A 20,572-nucleotide genomic window follows, 5' to 3' on the forward strand; every position below is an offset into this window, starting at 1 on the left:
GCTGTTAGCTGATCTAAAATGCTGATTTTGAAAAAGCAGATTCTCATGACCACCAAATGAGGGCAAATAAACTCTCACTCCCTCTAATGATTCAATGATGCAAAATCTTTTGGAAAGCAGCCCATTTTAAGGGAGCATTCCCATTCAATTGGCTCTTGTCCACCTATTCAGCTCTACAGTAAAGTCCATCCCAATCTGCCACATGCAAAAGCAAAATGTGGTCCATGTTGGATCATATAACAGCCATGAATTGAAACCTACAACAGTATAAACTGCCATAAATAGGTTGCCGTGGTGGGTAACAGTTTAAGGGTTAAAAGAGCAACGTTTGCCACAGTAACAAACCACGTAAATGTAGGAAAGTGGTCTTGATTTTAGTTCTACAGCAGATAAAAGGACCAAATATGTTTTTCCTAATAAACCTCAGGCCCACTAGTATAGACAGATTAAAAGGCGCTATTCAAATATTCCTCCATGTTTTATGTAAATCACATTAACACACAGTCAAATAAGCTTGAGTTCCAGCAGACAACTGTCAAACACACATGTTTACATAAGGGGACATACCATAGACATTTGTTTTTATATAAAGCTAATCATAAACTTTAGACCAGAGTAGAGGTTGAACAATAGTGGATTTTGCTATACTGATACAATTACTGAAAGTCCGATAATGGATTAATCGCCCGGTAGTTTTTTAGAATGTCAAATAATTGTATTGTTCTTTCCTGACTATGGCAGGCACAGTCAAAGAGTCCAAAATTAACAAAATCCCAGATGCAGTTTGTTCAACCAAAATCCCAATAATAATCAGAACAATTCATAACAAGGAACTTTTAATTATAAGCAAGCCCAAAACACACTGTGGACTCTTATTTTGAAATTATGAAACTATGAAAAGATTGTTGCCAATAACTGATAGTTCTAAAAAGCAACTATCAGCACTGATTAACTGGTAAAAACAGAACTGGTGTACCTCTAGACCAGAGGTTCCTAAATGTTTTTGGCTCTGGACCCAAATGTGATATTTTGTGTTAACCTAAGACCAACACTTACAAAACCGTGCAATATGCTATATTTATATGCATTAATTTATTTATCACTAAACCAATTGTGATTTAGACAGAAATCATTATTATACTTTCATATACTGCAAAAAAAATAAATAAATAAATTACTAAAATTAAAAATTTGAAAATGGAAACAAACCAGTTTGAACCGGAAAGCATTGTATTTTGTAAAAGTCTTTTGGATTTATGAGTAAATAATGTCTGTGTTAAACACTTCTTAATACTTGGACATTTTACTCTACAACATAAATTACACACATTACATTTTAAAGCAGCATGTTTTTAAAAAGGTACTTTGCTGACAAGTTCCTAAATAAGAACTACTACTGTTTTTCACACTCACATGCTTATGGTATTTTTTTAGCAATTCATTAGTAACACACATTGTTTAAAAACACGATGGCTTTAAAATTGACGTTTTGTACATGTCAGTGTGTAAGCTAATGTTGTACGACAAAACATCCAAGCATTTTCAAGTATTGTTTTACCACAGTCCTTTTACTCGTAGATTGAAAAATACCATTATGAAAACCCATAGGAAATTTGAACCCATGCCAAATTAGCCTTCTGGGTTAGCCTACAAATTGGCATTTAGGGCTGCAACTAACGATTATTTTGATAATCGATTAATCTAACGATTATTCAGCATTTATTGCAATGATTAATCATTATCTATTAACAGATTATTCTGCTTGTGTCCTGACTTAAAAGGCTGTATTAAACATGCTTACTAAACAACAAAGAGGGAAAACAAATCATCTTTTAAAAATACCTCTGAATGACATTCACTGAGTTAAAGGGGGAAAAAATACTTTTTACAAGTTTAATTCAGTAAAGAAATTCACTGCAAAGAAATCTTATTGTTATCAAGTGTTTTTGTATTGTTTTCCATTTAAAAATGTATAAAAATCCTTAAAAGAAGATACATTTACATGAGAAGCAACATATAAGATATTTAGACTTGCTTTAAGAGAATGTATCTTAAATATACTGCAAGTGTATTGTGTATATAAGTGTATTTTTTCACTTGTTTATACTTCTGTGAGTGTAGTAAAGACAAAATATACTTCTATATATTCTCTAAAAGCAAGTCTAAATATCGTATATGCTGCTTCTCAGGTGAATGCATCTTTTTTAAAGGATTTTTAAATATTTGTTTTAAATATTATATTCAACATTCTCAGATAACAATTTTTTCTTCTGCAGTACAGTTCCTAATTTTCTTTTACATATTTAAATGGGAAAACAAGCAAAAACAAAATCAAATTCAAAAATGTTTTTTGTTGCAGTGTATAATGGGGAGAAAATTATTCTCTCTCACCTTTCTGTTCACTTCAATCCATCTTTAACTCCAAAAAAACAAACTCTCTCTTATTAATAAGATTTGATTAATAAGATTAAATGCGTATTGACAATTTTCTTCACGATAAGAAATGCACAGTGACATATATTATGATTCAATAAATCGCGAGTCAATACATTATAATCTAGATTAATTAAGCACGTGAGCTCAAGGGACGACCGTCCTCGTGACAGAGTGTACATCAGCCGGGTGCAGTTTCAATCTCTCCCCCTTAGATCGGGACACTTAACGCAACACATAGAAGAGGCACTGACCACACAGAGAAATGGCAGTTTCAGAGTTTGTAGTTATTTACATGACCTGCTTCCGTATTATTTTAACTTTATTAAAGCTTTAACTTATTCAGTATAACTGCATTTAAGATGGAACACGTGGGTGTTTCCTTTAAAGACGCTCGACACGCAAGTTTTGCTTCCCTCCACTTGTTCCACAATGAGAGTGCTTCTGTATTTACTTACTTTGTATTTTTACATTATAATTCCCACAAACTTTGCGATCTACATCACCTGGAGCTGTTTGGAAAGTTTGGAGTGCGTCTGGACTGTGAGCTGTGTAATTCTCTCTCGAGCCATCATTAGAGTTTAATTTGATCTCATGTTACATTCAATTAGATCAAACGACTATTCGACAATGAAAATTTGTCAACAAGTTTTTATTGTCCATGTTATCGATAACGTCGACTAATCGTTTCAGCCCTTTTGACATCACGACTCATTTGTTAAAATGTTTTAAATATATATATATATATATATATATATAGTAACAAACTTCAGGCCCGGAGGGGAAGGAGAACACAGGAAACTGGTTTCTTCGTCTCACAGGTACAGCTTTTAATTAATAATCTCCAGCACTTTACAGCTTCAACACCACAATAGTTTTTCCAGCTCAACAACAGATCTCTGACTCTCTCATATCATGCCAACACTAGACTGACACGCGTTTCTCTTCTCCCTAACTGGAGGTTCTGTGGCCAACTTTATGCTGCTCTCCCCATGCTCACTGAAATTAGAGACAGGTGTTAGACATAATTTAGCTCAGGTGCAAGCACCCTTACCGCTTTCTCTCCCAGACGGGCGCTTGACCACGCCCCTACTGCCACATATATATATATATATATATATATATATATATATATATATATATATATATATATATATATTTAAAAGATAAAACTGATGCTAGTCAGGAAAAGATCAAAAGATCAAGATTTGTCATACTGCTGTCTATCCATTTATTTAGAATTGGACTATGAACAATTAACTGCAAAAATTTTATTAATTTAGTAAGCAATTCACTTATCCCACTTTGATAAACAGTACTAACTTTTTTATGTTTATAGTGATAGGGTCAGAACCAGCACCCACCCCGACCCCCCAAACTGACCCCACCATTTTTTTAAATAATGTGACGCCCCTGTGCATAAGGAGATGTTGTCTTATTTTATTACTAAGAGCGACTCATTGCTTTGCACTTGCGCAAATAATGCATTGTGTTGGTTCCTTGTTCTTTCAGACACTTTATTTAATATCGGCACAAATAAATTCATACAGGAATTTTCAATTTTTTTTTATTATAATTATTTAATTTGTATAGTCCGGGTCAGCGCAACAGTGTGGAAAAGTGGACTGAGGAGAGCACATTTGCTTGTAGCCATTTTAATGACCCTTACTAAGGAAATAATTGTATATATATATTCAAATAGGTCATGACACAATATGTATGATGATGCAACCCATTTTTAAGAAACGCTACTACAAACTAAAATGAACCCACACCCAAACCCTAAAGGCAAACCTAAAAGAAATTGCCACCAAACTATAGCTAAATATGAATCACACACACGTTTGTTTTTCTATCATGATGGAGACTTTCCATTAACTTCAATTGTTTATATACTGAGCAAATTATATTTTGTATATCCTACCCTAAATCTAACCCTCACAGAAACATTTCAGACACAATTTAGACATTATTTTGTCTTTTCCCTCACTGTGACAGTTGGCTTGTTCCAACAATGTATGTTGTCCCTCAAATACAGCATTGTCTGCAAAAAACACTCAAATTCACACTCATGTTGCAAATACCACACTGACAACTTCAGAAATCTTTGCTGAGAAAGTTTCACCCCTTTTGTGATGTGGAAAGAGTTCAGCTCTGTTAAGATGAGAAATGCAAACACATATTCCATCAGTTCTAGAATTATACAAGTGTTTTCACTGACCACACCTGCATGTGTGAGGTTGAAACGGTGATAGATCACCAAGTGTACACCTCTTATCCAGGACATTTAAACAGTGGCTTTCTCACAGTAAGCCACATTCTCACAATAACCTGCTTTTCTGGTGTCCATCTGAACGTACTGAGTGACAGAACCGTTTGATCAACTTGTGTCCACACTCTACAGCGCCACCCAGTACATTCTGTTATAACTACCAGTTTTAGTTTGTGTGTTCAGGATTTAACACGCATCTCACTGTATATATGGCCAGCATAGCAAAACTTTGCGAAATTCGAATAGTATTTTTTACAATTCGAATAATTGTTGCAGAACGAATATTCGAATACTCATGAACATCCCTAATGTGAATCACCAAATGCATAAGAAGAATGTGAAAATTAAAGTGGAGGCTGACTGGGCAGGGAGGAGAATTTATAGTAAAATTTGACTTTAATATTGATCTGTTTCTCACCCACACCTATCAAATCGCTTCTGAAGACATTTATTTAACCATTGGAGTCATTTGGATTACTTTTATGCTGACTTGTGTGATTTGTGGAGCTTCGAAATTTTGGCACCCATTCAATTGCATTGTATAGACCAAAATAGCTGAGAAATTCTTCTGGAGTTCTGCTGGACAGAAAGTCACACACATACGGGATGGCATGAGGCTGAGTAAATCAGAGAAAATTCATTTTTGGGTGAACAAACCCTTTAACTCTGCAGTGTAAAGACACAATATAGGCCTAATAGTCAAAGGTTTGGACACATCTACTCATTCTTTAATAGTACTATTTTCCACAAATTAATAGTGTCATCAAAATTATGAAATAGCACAAAGGTATGGGAAATATGCAGTGAACAAAAAGCGATACAGAAATCAAACCATCTTATATAGGCTATATACACTTTATATGTACAGTATATAGTAATGTATAAATGTAAAACATGTAAACAATGACTACCGGATTCACTTCACGTCACCAACTGGCTCATATTACACACAAAAAATATATTTTGCCACCAACTGCTGGCTAACATATGTAATGTAAAAAAAAAAAAAATAGATGTAAAAAGAGACACATAGCCTACATTAGCTCTTAACACATATGCACTGCTCTTACACTTTAGTTTAGGACGATGAACACAAGCGGAGTGATACACACAGTGACGCGTCCGAGTGCTGATTGTGTACCATCAGTGCTCATGGAATATCTCTCGCCCAATCAGATTCGAGGACCGGAACTAACTGTTGTATAATATATATATATATATATATAAAAAAATACTTTCAACATTTGTATTTGTCTACAAAACGATTACATTAAAGATAATGAAAAACATACAATCTGTCAGATGTATCCAAACCTTTTACTGTAATGCATCTTGCCTGGAGACAACTTCTGAACAATCTGTCCTACTGCTTTGCAATATTATAGTTTATGGAACGTTATTTGCATCATCTGATCTAGTAACCATGTTCTTAACAGAGAAAAATGCTGTCTAATAAGCCACATTCTGATTACTGATAGCAGAACGTAAATACAAGGCAGTGTTTTATGTGTGGATTGGATGGGTCGGCGAGAAATAAACACTGCTAGACACAAGTACAGTGTTGAAGCATTTAGGGGACAATTTATAAGCAGACAATCATAAGATATATGATTTCTCATAAGAACAACACTTATTTCTTTTAAAGGTGAATTTAAAAATGAACAAATCGATCAGTGCCCAAATCCAAACCTGACCCAAAATTCACCAAGACGATCTGATTAATACTAAATTCAATTCTGATGTTATGAAGTACAGGGTGTGCTTATATTATGTACATACTCCCACATCTTGTACATGTACACAGATCTCAGAAATCACACCCTTTGTGCAAATGCCGATCACATCAAAGACCACCATATGAAAGCCTGCGAGCATATAATTGGCAGTTTTATAAGCAGTCATACGTCGAAAAAACAGTAAGTGACCCGTGAAAAAATTTGCTTATTCATTTTAATCAGTTCTGACATGCATGTATGTCATGTATTCGAAAATAAAGAGCTGAAAATACGATCAAAACATTCCCCCACATAACAAACTATTCATAAATAAGTTCAAATGTAAATGAGAGTTTTTGACAAGACAGTTCATTCATTAATTGTAAAAGCATGTTGACTAACCTGCCCGCTCACAGGCAGAGAGGCCCCCATCATTTCTGACATCCTCAAGAGTTTATTCTTCCTTCCAGAAAAATACTAATAAAACTACCGCAAGCATGAAATACAGCAAAACACACAAACTGACTGCTCACACACCACTCACAGGAGAACATTGTTGTGTGCTGGTGTATTTGATGAAAGGGGGGGCCAACAGGCGCTGAAACCAAATAGTCACATGTTAGGATGGGGAGGAGTCTTTGCTCTTGGTAAGAAAATACATGCTGTTTTAGTGTGCCAAGGGATGCACTTTTTATCTCATAACGAATTCCTTATTAGAGATAGACAGCTAAACAATACTTAAGTTAATATTTGTCAAAAAGATTAAGTGCCAAGATCTTTTTCAACACTTATCTCCTTCTCTTATCACGGAATCTATATACAAACATATAATTAATCATTGCCTTCCATCACTTTTTAAACATTTAAACACTTTTAATCTAGTGTATAAACATTACATTATGGACTCAAGTTGGTAGAAAAGTGCTACAAAGCATTTGAGAGCAGTCTTTTCCCTCATGTCTCCTGGAGAAAGCTGTTATTAAAATGCACATCTTCTAGTAGGACTGTAAGGCAGATGACATGACAGCTCATACACACCCACATACACAATACAGTCACAAATAAACAGTGTGTAGCACCCGTATTAGAAATGCAAGACTTGTGGCTGCTGCAATGATAATGGAAACCAGAGACAATTTTAGCATTGTTATATATAGTAATCAAAGCCATATATGGCCCAAGTGGTATTTGACCATTTTGAGCCATATTTTTCCACAAAAGTAAATGGTAACTTACCCTAACCATAATACTGTAGCTCCTTTTCAGTTAAATGGAAGACAGTAAGCCATACAACAAGATTTTAATTTTTATGTTAACTCAAGCACAGATCAATCATGAATCCTGAGCCTAGAATATATAACAAGCCCAAGCTTAATTCGGTACTCACTCCCTCCCTTGAACAACATTAGTCGGAGTCTACCCTTTGACTGCACAGACAGTGTTGATCAGTTTTATCCAGGGATTCATGAACTGTATGTTAGTGAAATATTAAGTGCATGTCCAATAGTGTATCCTGCCTACTGCTTTTCTAATGGGCTTATGTAAAGAATTCCAGATGGCGGCTAACTGATCTCATGAAATTTACATGAACATGACAACATTTTTGCAATTCAAAATGTACATGCTGTATAAACACGTTTGGCTGCAGGTTTTCAGTGAAATGTCCAGTTGGGGCGTATTCGTATATAAGTTTTAAGGTGAGTTTTAGATGGATGTTTTAAAAAATACCTAACCAATAGTGTTTTAAAATATAAATAAGATGTTAAAAAAAGACATCCTTACCTTATCAATGCCTAAATCTAACCATTAGTGTTTAAAATGCAGAAGCAAAATTAAAAATCACATTTTCTGAACCAACCTCATCATTTCGTGCTGCTTCTATAACTCTACAACATCACATGCAATTTTTAGTTCATGGCTGGACTTCAACTGTGGTCCTTCAACTCTAAGTCCAACATCCCATCAATTCAGCTACCGCACAAGCTATTCATGTTGGAATAAGTGTACAGTTGAAGTCAGAAGTTTACATACACTTAGATTGAAGTCATTAAAACTATTTTTTAAACCACTCCACAGATTTGCAAACTATAGATTTGGCAAGTCGTTTAGGACATCTACTTTGTGCATGACATGTATTTTTTCCAACAATTGTTTACAGACAGATTGTTTCACTTTTAATTGACTTGATCACAATTCCAGTAGGTCAGAATTGTACATACACTATGTTAACTGTGCTTTTAAACAGCTTGGAACCAGTTAAACCAGTTCTGTCTGGAGGAATGGGCCAAAATTCCAGCAACTTATTGGGAAAAGCTTGTGGAAGGCACCCAAAATATTTGACCAAAGTTAAACAACAGTGGTGGCGGCTCTGGGTTACTGAACAGAAGGTCAGGGGTTCAAGCCCCAACACCACCAAGACACCACTGTTGGGCCCTTGAGCAAGGCCCTTGACCCTATCTGCTCCAGGGGTGTCGTATCATGGCTGACCCTGCACTCTGACACCAGCTTAGCTGGGATATGTGGCAAAAAAATATATATTTCACTTTATATATGCAGAAATGTATTTATAATGTGTGACAATAGATACGTTATTATTTATTATTATTATATTCTGACATTTCACATTCTTAAAATAAAGAAGTGATCCTAACTGACCTAAGACAGGGAATGTTTTCAACAATTAAATATCAGAAATTGTGAAAAACTGAGTTTAAATGTATTCAACTAAGGTATATGTAAACTTCGGACTTCAACTGATTTATATAGGTGGGTCTGTAATACAAGCATTAAAATGTATCGTATTTCAAAAGATGAATTAGAGTAAGTGTATCGGTATCATAATATAACAGGGTCTGAGTAATAGAGAAACAAAATAAGTATTTATAAAGTCATAATCAGCCCTTAAATTCATTATTTGAGAGAAAGTGAATAAAACACACAGTTGTTGTAGTGCCTCCAGTGTTAATTTCACCTGGAAATGGCAGGGAATTTAACCGGAATACATGTACAATTTTTGCAAAAATTGATATAGAGTCAGTTTTCACTATGGGACCAGGTTGTCTTTATTGTTTTAATTGAACATCAACTAAACAATGAATGAATTTTACCAGCTGATGATCATAGCGGTGAGCGATATGGCACTGCTGGGCACATTTGTAAACAAGTGCTGTTCCAAGGTGCACCATCACTGCTCTGTTTATCATTAGAACTGAATTATTAAAACAAACATTTCTGTATTGCTTTAGTGCATCTGCGGAAATTGCATTCCATTACATTTCAATGGTTCCCTATGATCTAAGATGGATGGAACAGATTTGATTTCTTGTGCTTCACTGCTAATATTAAAAACATTTAGCTTTTTGTAGCCCATTACCAAGAGTATTTGTTTATGTTAAAGACACCAGACTTGATTAAGATTAAATCTGTTGTACAGGCGCCCCCGTGTGTTGACTGACACATATAGCTTAATTTCCTCCTGTCTAAAAGCCTCCAAGCAAGTGGCTTTAAGGAGGTTAAAACTCAGTGTGATTTCATTAAAGACTGTTTGTGATTTAATTTAAGCCCAGTTCTGTCATTTGCACTTCTGTCATCCTAAATAAACAGTATAATGCTTGGAAAATATAGTGTCACAATGAAAAGACTGGGATATTCAGATTCAAATTTTTATCAGACTTCTCTTTTTGAACATAGAATTTATAACTATTTTATTTTGCCCATGCAAAACTTACGACTACAATGTTAGGGTGGTTGCTAGGGTGTTCCAGGTGGTTGCTTACTGGCCCAAGTCAAAAGGGCCCACCCTATTTAGTCTCCATTGTATTCTAGAACATAATTATAGCTTGTATCCCTCTTTCAATTAACATCTATGAGATTTTTCTTTACTCGTTTTATCGAAAAGTTTAGAATAAACCCTGAGGACAAGCAATTGTATTAGTAATAGTACCATAAATGAGTGACTAACAGGAGATGAAGTCCAGTTTGACCAAATATCAAGAAAGTGCAATGACATGTTTATACTAAAGTTAAAGACAGTGGACAGACCACCTGAGTTTGTGTTTGGTCATAGGGCATTCTTTAATCTGGAGTCATGCGTTAAATCTAATGAGAAGTGATACACAAATGCATCTCACCACTTATATAATGACGGTCATCTAGAAACTCATTTCTTATTTATCCACCATATGAGAGATTGTATGGTACATTGTGCAACACCACATCCCCATCCATGCCTATTTGTACGTTATTTCATAATAAGGACCAAAATCTGAAGAAGAGCATGACATGTGTGGACTTTCAAGTTCTAGAGAACAATCGATCACAGATTCAATTGTGTTCTCACTCCATTTCAAGAAACTTCAACACACTGACACTGAGCAATACTGATGTATCATAAGATACAGTCATTCACACATGCTGAATTCAACTTCCTGTCCCTTGTGAGAAAGAAAAAAGAAAATTACACACAGACCACAAAAGACAGTTTCCGCTTTTCTGGGCCAATGCACTTGCTTGTCCATGTCTCTTGCTTTCAAAGATACCAAAACAGCAATGAAATACAATGAAAGTGAATGGTGACTGAGACCATCTTGCTGCTAAACATCTCCATGAGTGTTCCACGTAAAAAAAACATTGCAGTGTGGATTATCTTTTACTGTTAACTCAACTCAAATGACCCTCTGTTTTTGGAGGAAGAAGGGTGATGTCACTATTAGGTTTGCAGCGGTATACCACGGTTTGAAAATTGACGGTTATCATACCATGTACATTTGCTTATCTACGGTATTGAGAAAAAAATGCAACTGGATGGAGAATCTCATATACGCGTGCGCATCTCCTGTCCTCCTCGTTTGCCTGTCAGACTCGTCATCTTGTATGGAACGCCAGGCAGTTCAAATGCACGCACGTGCGCAGCGGAGAAAATGTCAGAGAGAAGCGAGGAGAGGGGGTCTGACATGAGTGAGTGTGTGGGTTAAAGCGGTGTCTCTCAACTGATCTATTCGGACTGGGTCGTGGACCCGCGGTCCGGATCAGGCCCTCCACATGGTTAAATGTGGCCCATGGCTCATTTCTCTTAAGTGTTTTTATTTTTCATTGGATATTTCAGTTAACTTGCATTGGGACTTAACGAGTCTCCACAAGCGTTTACCATGCTCATGGTTGCCAGATAAGAGACGAAACACCCCCAGTTTGAGATTTATACTTGAGCAAATTGGAAATATTCCGCCTAATAATGTAATACTTATTTTGTGCAATCTGGCAACCATGCACGTCTCGCTTTCTGCTTTGAACAAATTTAGCGATCTGTAGTTTAATATTCTGCTCAAGGAAAAGTCTTATATGGCCACTCTGTGTCCATTCCTGAGGCTGCTTGTGATGTTTGGTGCTATTAATTTCTCAGGTAAACCGTCTCAGTGATTAAATTAAATATAAAAGTAGCCTAGATCTCGGCATCATTGACACACGAAGGGGTAATCATTGACAAGCGAGCAAAAGCAAGCCAGGAACGAATATGTAAATGTATTTATTATTTGTGCAATTTAAGAAATGCTGAATTCCCTTCACGCATGTATGTTAATCTAACTCTTGCAGTAATCATTTATCATATTCATGCAGTTCTGTTATTCAGTTGAGTGTTGATAAACCATCGAGGAGACCCGCATCATGACTCTTTTAGCATGTAAACAGGTAAAGTTTTAGAAAAAACATGTAAACTCGCACGCTTTGCGATAAACGTTAAAAGTTCTATAAAGGACTTTTTTATTATTATTATTATTATTATTATTATTAAAACTGAATAATAAATTAACAGGGAAGTAGAGATGGCAAAATAAATTTATAATCTCCGCCTTTATTCAGTTTTTTAATGCCTGATAGAAAAGTATCTATCTTTGTAGAGCAATATAATACTTCAGGCAATTGCAGAATCCACAGATACACTTCAGAAAATTGAGTGCACAACTATTCATGTGCTTAAAAGATACAAAAACCAAATCAATGCAGAACATTGTATCTCAAAAGCAATACAATGTGGCCCCCTTTGCACTACTTACAGCCCGATGTGGCCCCGTTACCAAAATAGTTAAAAATATAAATAATTACACACATCACCTTTACAAATTTGTTTCAGGATTTTACATGAGTAAAAGTAACTGTTATATTTTGACAAACTGTTATAGTTTCTTATGAAATAATCTAAAGGTAGAATCTATTAGACCTCATTTTATATCAACAGTGACAGTTGTAGTTAAAATTTCAAGATGTGTTAGTTGTTATTTTTCATAAATACATACATTTATTATTATTATTATTATTATTTAAGACTAGCACACTGACCATGGTAACGAGGAGCCTTTCCTTCTGTGTAATATTAGGTAACAAATGGTATGGGCTCATATAAGTAAATATGCGCTTACATTTTTAAAAGGGGAAGACAACTTCCAGTAGATTTTGTTGTTGACATCATCAACATAAGTTATGTTAAAGAGACTTTTTTTAGACATATGTACCAAGAGTGGACGCCGCATCATTCTTAAAAGTGTAACATGTACTTCAATCAAATAAATGGTTTCAAGTTTCAATTATAATAAAGTGTTTGCTCAAAAATAAATAAATAAAATAACCCTTCTGTTTTCACTGATAATAGTAATTGTGTAATACCGTATACCGTGATATTTTCTGTGACTGTTATCATACCATTGCAACCCTAGTCACTATACAGGTTAAAAGACAAACACCAGTTTAGCAACTCTCGTAACCTAGCAATGATTTTATGAATGTAACGTACAGCTGATATGACATATAGATAAGGCGGGTCTTCCTCTTAAACAGCCTTATCACATGAACAGTACCGCTGTATCAATGAGCCAATCATATCTCATGATCCAGAAGCTGCAGCGCTCAGACACCACACCCCTTGGTCATCGAATGTACAGTAATAAACAGTTATGGTCTCTCTCGGACACATACACAATATTTATGAGTGCCATTGCCAGTTAACAGTGAGAAAACACATATTTTGCCTCATTAGTGTGCAAAGGGCATCTCTACACAGTGCTAATCACATACACAAACACCTGCCTACTAAGTCAACCAAAAACTCCCAATGTGCCAGATCCTTAAGAAATGAAAACCAACTGACCATACAAACTTACAGGGCTCCTCTAATGTACTTTGGAGGTGTGCTGCAATGTGGTCAAGACTATAAGGATAACAAAGTCCATATTTATGTAAAAGATCTTCTGCACACCATACTGTAAATGAGATTAATGCACAGTAGATGCCCCGGTTGAGCTGCTTGGTTTGTGCTGATTTTTAATCAAGGGAATGGAGCATGTTTATCATACACTCTTCTTGGATGCAAGGACCACAGGATGATGCAGTTTGATTCTAGCAATTAAATTCCAGCATGACAACCAACCACAGCTGATCAACAACACTACTGATTTTCTAAGTATTTGGTTAAAACGTGTTAGCCAGCTTAAGAAAGAGTAACAATCCATTCAGTTCTCCAGAGTTGCCTGCAGGTACAGCAGGTTGCTTGAATTGAAAAATCAGTGGGTGTGGACAACGGAAACAACTGCGTTGTAAATTCTTAATGTGGTTAGTTGACCCAAATGAATTTGAATTAAAAACATTCTGACATCCTTTGATAGTCAACAGAGGCTAAAAGTATACATTGCTGCCTCCTTGTGTTGCCATGCATTTCAAACAAGTCACTCTCACATGTCTGTATTTGTCAGTGGCTTTTAAATCTTTGATTAACTTCTTTTCCGCGTGAGTTAAAAACAGCGGTTACTATCTAGAGAACAGAGCTTAATTCCGTTAGATAGTCCTATGCGGTTGGAACAAAGGCATATGAACATACCTGATGAAGAGCTGAAGGCAGATGTCCGGACTGCTCTGAATCAGCTGCTCTCCTCAGAATAAAAGTCAGCGCGAGGTCAAGCGAACGTCCATCACCAATCTCACGCTTCCTCTTCTGTGCTTTGAACACGCCCAATTAAATTATGGATGGGTGTTTACACCCGCTGCGCTGCCATTAATAGTGTTGATACAAATTATTACGCTAACATAAGTGCATATTTATAAGTGGTGATTTATATGTTCATTTTTCATCTTGTATTTAAATATAGCCTATTCAGGAAGTAGCTACAACTCGGTCGTCTTATGTTTAATAAGATTGTTTGTGGCGATTGTGCTATCGTGATCATATGTAGGCCAATATATTATTATTGATGTATTACTTGTGCCATGTTCAGTTTGTTCACATGCACGGCTATGTGCACACTCAAGTGCACGTGTGTGCGTCGGATGGTGCGCGCGTGCTAACCCACTGCGGCATTTGAATCAATCCATAGGCTCTCTATTCCAAACGACCGTAAAAACAAGGCTTTTAATGATACAAATAGTAGTCTGCTGCTATAAACATTATATATATATATATAGGCGCTTGCGTTGTACTCTTTCATATTTTAACCGCAATGAAAAGAGGAAAAACTATCCAGCATCATTGCTAGACGAGTATTTTGAAAAGGAGGTAACATTTATTTTTATTTATATTTTTAAAGTACAGCAACACTTGTAAAATTCCCCTCTATAAAATATTATGGAAAAAACGATTCCAATAAAGTACTTAGAGATTGAATAAAAAATAAATAAAAAAAAAGGCTCTAGGATTTCCAACAGAAGACTGCTGCCTTGTGAGTGACAATGCTGCTGTAGTGTGGTGGCAAACAGAAGGGGGGTAGAAATCAGATTGTGTCCCACTGTCACGTACTGGCTTAGACTCAGTGACGATAGAGAGAGAGATGGGTCATATAATACAGGTAAGTTTATTAGTGAATCAGCTGGAACATAGTGCTCAAACAGGTATGATGATCAGTAAAGAGGTTCTTGAAATACAGGATGGTATGATAGTAACTGAGGGTTTGCCTTACAGGTTTCCAGAGAACACAAACACTTGGGAGAAGACTGGAGGACGACGTGGAATGACTTGATCGAGGAAACAACCCTGGTAGTATAAGAGATGCTAGCTCGTAGTAGGTCAGTTTCGAGGTAAGTAGCATCAGACGAGGCCAGACAATGACTGAGGGTGTGTGTGCTCTTCTTATAGAGCTGGTGATGAGGGCTGATGAGTATCAGATGTGCATGATTAGTACTCCGGTGAGTGTGAAGGCTGTGTGAGTGAGGGAGAGCCTGGCGTGATCGTGACACCCACTCACACACCTCACTAACTGAAGAAACTGAATGTCATTCACAGCTTACCTTTATGTATGGATGACAGCGATTAACAAGGACATGGTAACTCAGATTTAGTTTTTAAAAAATTCCAATATTTTAAACAAACTTTTGGGCATTTTATAACTCACAAATCAAAATTAAGTTATCATGCTGTGCCAACGAAATCTGACATGGAATACACAAAGGAGAAACATCTAAATTCAGCATCTCATGTTTTAATAGGGAACCTGGCCATACAAACATCAACCACTAAAAGCATTCAGCGCCATGGACACTGTATATATATACAGTGTCCATGGCTCTATATATATATATGTATATGTTTACTTCATTTCAATATTCATTGTCTAGTTGTACCAAAAATTAAAATTATTTAATAATTTACTCATCCTCATGCCATTCCAGAAACATGGCATTCTTTCTTCTAAAAAGTTCATAAAGGCAGCATAAAAGTAATCCATAAGATTAGTGGTTATATCTTTGTTTTTAGAACTGATATGAACTGAAAGTGAAACTAAACAGGCACCACGTATGACTTTAAGATGTGAAAGTGGAGATATAGAGTAAAAACAATTACTTAAATATGTATCTGTTTCTCACTCAAACCTATTATGTTGCTTCTGAAGACATGGATTTAACCACTGGAGTCTTATGAACTACTTTTATGCTGCCTTTAAGTGAATTTTGTAGCTTCCAATGGACTTACAAAGCTGTGACATTCTTCTATAAATAATTTCATTTGTGTTCAGCAGAAGAAAGAATGTCAAAGACATTTGGGATGTCATGAGGGTGATTAAATGATGATAGAATTTTCATTTTTGGGTGAACTATTCCTTTATATATTTTGTTTTAAAGCATTGTTCTGTAAAAAAGAAGTTGTTAAAATAACATTGGGAAGTTAAGGGGGCACCACACAGGATCTCGCCTAGGGCACAAAGTAAGCTAGAACAGCCACCGTTCATCTGGCTAGGTTTTTCTCTACACTAACTATTTATTCTGTTCTACAAGCATAATGCTATGAAAGGCTAAGGGATAGTAATATATGGAGATGGAATTGTTTCATGTTAACATACAAATGGTAAGAGATTCACAATAAGAAATTTGGTTGAGATCCACAGAGTTTCACAAAAATAAAATTAATTCACAATTAAAAAGAATGAGATTTATAAATATAGGTTAGGAGTTTGCAAAAATAAAGTTAATTCACAAATAAATAAAATGAGATTTGCAAATAAAAAAATTATTTACAAATATTTTTTTTAACTCACAAACACAACTCTGTCCAGCATTCATTTGTGAATTGCACGCATTTATTTGTGGACCGCTTCCTGTGCATTTACGGATCGCTACATGCATTTGTCGATTTTTAAACAAATCTAACATTAAGATGTGCACACAAATCTACAAATATGTGAACTAAACCTATCGTCTACTCAAGCCAATCAGATAATGGCCACATTAATCAGACCAATCGTAGCACGTTCTATCTTCAACCAATCATGCTTTGTTTTAATATCAGGGCGGGACCAGAGTCACATCGCTCTCATGAACATGGAATCAAGCACATACCGATAAGCTCCAAGGCCGCAAACTTTTAAAGAAACAGACGTCATCAGAGGAGACTTAAGGTTCGTATAATTTTCTCTCGGTTATAAACATGTGTAGTGTCTTGTTAAATATCAGCAGCTGAAAATTGCCCATTTGTAGAGTGTCCTGATAATTAGCTTTATAGCTAACCTGGGGTGCGTTTCCCAAAAATATAGTTATCCATCTATGGTCGCAAGTTCCATCGTTACCAACATAGTTCAACGATTTGGCGTTATTTGGCTTATTCCTTTCAAATACTTCACCATCCATTTTGAGAGCTTTGAAAGGCTTAAAGTTGTGGTGTTCAAATTGTTATTTTTATTGGAAATTCTGTTTGAAACGATATTCCAGCGTGACTGTCACAATTGTTCTCCCTTCGAAGTGCCCCCGAAGGCATTATTTGTCATTTGTTATGCAGTATTGGCTTAAGATTCCGTGTAGAATGGTGAATTATTTTATTATTTACAAGTGAGTATCTTGTGAGTTACAACATTCCTATAGAGAAATTTCACATATTATAAACATAATATGTATGTTAGTGATTTTCACTGATATAAAAATGTATCTGTAATGTACATATATTCAACATATCTGCATTGCTTTTAGTGTAGTGTCAGAAAAGCGCTATGCAAGTGTAAAATTAATTCATTGACATATTAAAATATAGCACTTTCTTATATGTAAAACATTATTTCTCAACTCATAGTATAATTTTATAAAGCTAATATGCCCAAATAAATGAACAATAATTGTAGAAATATGTACATGGGCATATATCTGATTTCTGTATGGGATTACATGTCTGTGTAAGTGGTTTTGGGTTTATTGTGCTGTGTTCACAGAAGTAGAATATAATAGAATATGGAATATTCTCAATAGGCTTCGTTATAGAAAACTAATTTACAGTATGCTTCTTGTTTGCAGCAGTCTTTCAATTAATGTTTGCAGGGGAAAAAACATAGACCAAGGTAGACAATTACACAAATTTGTTTATTAAAATAATTAGTTAATCAGATGAAATAATAGAAAATACAGTAACCAAACTGTATTAAAAAATTATCTTAATTTGTTGTATTCTAAAGTAAATGTTCTCTTCTGCTCCTGCACGATGCATTCTGCCTTGATCTGGGTTCAGAGGATCATCATAATCAGCAGCATCATCTTTGTCATCATCACCACCAGCATGACCCCCCTTGTCCTCCTCAGGAATTTGAACAATTTCCCTGACTGCAATGTTGTTATTTTGTAGCGGTTCAGCTTCAGGTCGCCACTGGACTTACTGATGTAGCGAAAACATTGTTTCCACACTCCTATAGCCCTTTTCACTATAGAGCGTGTAATTCCATGGGCCTGATTGAATCTTTCCTCTGCACTGGTAGCTGGATGCTGCTTAGGTGTCAAGAGGTAGGGGTGGAGAGGACACTCACTGTCTCCCAGCAGCCAGCTGTCACCAAGCTGCTAAATTGGCCCACAGAAAAGTTTCAGGTGTGCTTCCAGGCCATATTGCCACAATGTCAGTGAACTTCATTGCTGGGCTTAAGGCATTGTTTCTTCTTGTGGCCCTCTCAAGGATCTTGGTCCTTGAAAGCCGGAATATTTGTATGATGTCGTCATTGGATAGAGAATAAAGCGGGGTAAATGTTGTCCTTTTGTAGGCATTTGTTAACACTGTCTTAGTTCTGCCTCGCCTTCTGTGCTCAAGCAATTTAATACTTTGTAAAGTCGCCATTGTTGAGCATTTGAAATGTGCATAAATAATGTATTATCAGGAGAGTCATTAATGCACCTGCTACTGATGTGCCTGAGGGATGGATAGAAACACCTTGGTGGCTAATAATCATCCAGAATTAACTAGCTAAACATGAGTGATTGATCAATGATTTGTGACAGTAATAGGGCACAGTTTAATTTGATTATCACGTTTCTCGTATTGTAATTCTATTCATCTGTTAATTGGTTTTTGGTTTTAAAATAGGCTGTTTACATGCTGTTTTTTCATAGTTTTTATGCTGTGGCTTGGGAGAAATGAGAAGTAAGCCTCTCTTGAGAATTGTCTGAGGATTTAAATAAAGTATATATGTATATATATATTTATATTATCTTTATATTGTGTATTGAGAAAATCGTTACACAGTTAAATTTAGTTACTTGACTGTTGTAGTGTATGTGATGGTGGCTCACCACTGCAAAACAATAAATGTTTGTATTTCATTCCATATGATTCGTAATCATACTTATTTAATGTATTAATTACATTATTCTGGTAGTTGATATTGAAGGGATGACAGGGATTCATGGCAGACATGATTCACACAATAATTGCTTACATTTTGATCTGACATGCTGCTGTGATGCATTAAGTCACAAGTATTTCCACATCTTAAACTACTGGATGAATGCCATGTGTATTATAAAAGCACTAACACAAAACACGTAACAAAATTTGTATTTTTGGTTATTAAATGGAATATTTTATTTTGAATTTGATTTCAGATGATGAAGGGTTTTAACTTTTCTGAAAAGCAAGTTGAAAATCGTATGTTTGTTGCCATGCAACACCACACAGCTTCACCAGAGCCCCATTTGCCAGACTCAGTCTGTATCTTTCACTCCATATATATTTAATTCTATAGCTCTCATTGTGTCAAGAATAAAAGTGGCCTTCTTATTGGTTTTTAAAGAGTGCGTATATGTATGTGCTCAAGTGCGGTAAAGTGAGGTAAGAGGGAAAACCCACTATTGTAGCTCAATGCTCAACACATGAGCAACAGAGGAAATGTGAAAATAAAGCCAAACAACAGAGAACAGAAAATAGCAAAGTAGTCCTCAGATGCCATGTTTGTTATTAACAGCAGCGTTGTGGGGATATAGCGTTGCTATGGAGCTGATTACTGATCAAACTGCTTGTGTACTTTAGTAAAGATTATGGCACAAACAACGTGCAAATAAACGTAAACGTCTATTTCGTGTCTTAAGCAGCGGTCTCACAATAAACGGCTTTCAGACCATGTAAATGAGCTGTTATAATTTGCTATCGATTTGATTTCTGCAGAATGCATTACTCCACCCCCCTGAGTAATGTCATTAAAAAACTCAACAGTTGTGACTAGCTAGTTAGTTTCACTAACAGCAGTGAGATATGTTGTCGTATGGGAAACGCACCCCAGGTTAGCTATAAAGCTAATGATCAGGACACTCTACAAAAGGGCAATTTTCAGTTGTCAACATTTAACAAGACACTACACATGTTTAAAACTGAGAGAAAATGACACAAACCTTAAGTCACAGTACTCCTCTGATGACATCCATTTCTTTAAAAAGTTTG

At 35.7% G+C, this 20,572-nt stretch overlaps 1 protein-coding gene across 1 annotated transcript in view; it reads right to left on the reverse strand.

Annotated features, from left to right (window-relative positions):
- LOC127635365 (phospholipase D1-like) overlaps window positions 1-6,965 on the reverse strand; it is a 35,757-nt gene extending 28,792 nt beyond the window's left edge. Inside the window, exon 1 of the mRNA XM_052115348.1 lies at window positions 6,823-6,965. The gene's annotated coding sequence lies outside the window, so the exon portion shown is untranslated. The remainder of the gene's footprint in view (window positions 1-6,822) is intronic.
- Window positions 6,966-20,572: the final 13,607 nt, after the last annotated feature.

This window comes from Xyrauchen texanus, chromosome 42 (assembly GCF_025860055.1).
Source record: "Xyrauchen texanus isolate HMW12.3.18 chromosome 42, RBS_HiC_50CHRs, whole genome shotgun sequence".
Lineage (NCBI taxonomy): Eukaryota > Metazoa > Chordata > Actinopteri > Cypriniformes > Catostomidae > Xyrauchen > Xyrauchen texanus.